The sequence below is a fragment of the Pteropus medius genome, unplaced genomic scaffold, assembly GCF_902729225.1.
Source record: "Pteropus medius unplaced genomic scaffold, Ma_sr-lr_union100, whole genome shotgun sequence".
NCBI classification, from domain to species: domain Eukaryota; kingdom Metazoa; phylum Chordata; class Mammalia; order Chiroptera; family Pteropodidae; genus Pteropus; species Pteropus medius.
In genome coordinates, this window is record NW_024352786.1 from 13,727,219 (window position 1) to 13,729,488 (window position 2,270).

The 2,270-nt window shown below is 35.3% G+C and overlaps 1 pseudogene; it reads right to left on the reverse strand.

Moving 5' to 3' along the window:
* Positions 1-987: 987 nt before the first annotated feature.
* LOC120591336 (uncharacterized) lies at positions 988-1,110 on the reverse strand (annotated as a pseudogene).
* Between the last annotated feature and the right edge of the window lie 1,160 nt (positions 1,111-2,270).

Consider the following 2,270-nt stretch of genomic DNA (forward strand, 5'->3'; position numbering starts at 1 on the left):
GATGCAGCAAATGTTCTTTTGAAGACCCATCTTGTGTTTCACATGCGACATTTCCATTTTCCTCTGAGAGTTTGAAGAAGAGGAAATGAAGTCACTAAACCCTTTTTCAGAGGTTAAATTTGCTCACTTATAAAAATAAGCTTAATTATTGCTTAAAAATGTTCAAAATATACAGAACAAACAAGAAACTTTGTATGAGTACTCTAATTTGTGAAATACAAAATATTCAAAGCTTTAATGTCAAGATTCTGTAATTATGAATCTCTAAAATGAATAATTACCTTGTATAGAAATGAGAATTATTTAAGTATGCAAGCTTTTACTTATATTCTAAATATCTAGCCATTGAGCTCATACTTATCCTTAGGTTAGTAAATGAAATTTTATATTATCTCTGGCAAAAAATAAGAATAAAGCCTGAAAATGGCAATCTTAAAAGTTTAAAAAATATCTCCACCTATTCATTTTCTTGTTAAGATTTTCTGATAAAAGTTGGAAAGAAAATCAATATCATACATATTATATATATATATACCCATATAAACACATGTAATGAAGGCAATACCATGAAATATTAAGCTGATATTTTTTCATTCCTATGTCAGACAAATCAGATCCCTCTAAAGCCATTCAAATACTATCTACTGCAAGGGATCAAAAGCAAAAAAATACTTCATGAAGAAGGATGAAATAATATAAGGAAAGTTTTGCTCATGTGGAAAGGAAAAGAAAACACTTTATGTAACTATGTAACTAAGAAAAAAGAGGCGAGGCTATAAAGTAGCCAAATATAGGTATTCTGGTTCCCTGCCTCCCTCCCACATTTTAAGATTAGAAAGTTATAAAATAAATGGAAGCGAAAGAAATTTAAGATATACCTCCATTGCTATTTTTTTTTTTTTTAGGTGGCAACCCTTGTTTGACCTCACAGATTGCAAAGATCTTGTCAGTTTACAATCCCTTATTCTTTTTTTTTTCATTTTTTTACGCCTACAGCACCTGGTCTTCCTAGGTGGTCGCCCATCCAAGTACTAACCAGGTCCGCCCCTGCTTAGTTAGCTTCCAAGATCAGATAGGATCAGGCTTGTTCAGGGTAGCATGGCCGTTGACTTTCTTTTAGTACTCTTGAAAAAATCTAGTGCTATAGACAGGCCCTCTCTAAAATAAACTTGAAATGATTAGGTATAGAAAGAGCCTCAGCTATTGCTCACAAGCCTCCTTCAGCTCCCACATTGTGTAGTCTAGAAATCACCACTGTTTTGCAGCAGACACAGAAGGTGCTCATATGAGAATTAATGCCTCGGGGACTGACGTGAGTAAGGGCCAACAGACTTACCAGGAGCTTGAAATGCTAAAGCAAGAGACCAGTTAGGGAATGAAGACATGATGCAGAAAAGTGTACAGTACCATGCAGAACTAAGGTTGGAGTGAGACAGTAAATCTCCTATGCTCTAAGAAAGAATTATCACTCCATACTAAAAAAAAAAGTGAACTGAAGCATAGCAATCACTGACCAGTTAGATTGGAAGCATTTCCCAGAGAGAAGACCCAGAGGATATAGAGCCACCCTTGATGACCTGTCTCCCTGTGCCTACAAAACTGAAGCTTCATTTCTCCCCAGAACTCTCATATATACCCCTAAGTATTGTTCATCCATATGTATTCAGGTAATATTACAAAAGTAATGATCTTGACTAGTGAGGAAAATTTTTTCTACAGGTTATTCAGGAACATTGGTTCTTCTCTCTTGCTGCTCCTCACTCCCCTGAGCACTAAAGTGTTTTTTTCATCTACATATTTGAAATAACATCTCAGACCATTATGATTTCTAATCAAAAACAGGGGAAGAGAGGAATTGGAGGTCACGCAACTTTTGTTAAAGAATGTCAAAGAACGTGATGCAGAAAGTGCCACACATCAGTTTAGGCACACTTCATTGGGAAACCTGAATAGCACAGAGGCTATGAAATCATGCTCCTAACTACGGAGTCCATATTTCCCCTAAAACTCTATGACCATGGCTAAAGAAAAAACTGGGTAGAAAATGCTCATATGTCACATTTGTTTGTCAGAAGGACATTGAGTTTGAGATTAACCTCCTATTCTTCTTTCCCTCGTTGCCAATTCTATACCCCTACTATTCTTTAGTATCTAGCAAGATGGAGGATGACAGAAAATAGAATTGGCTATATAACCTAAATAAACTACATTTTATTTGCTGATTTGCCTGGAATAATAAAAATGTGTGACTCTATTCTGTATTTAAATTA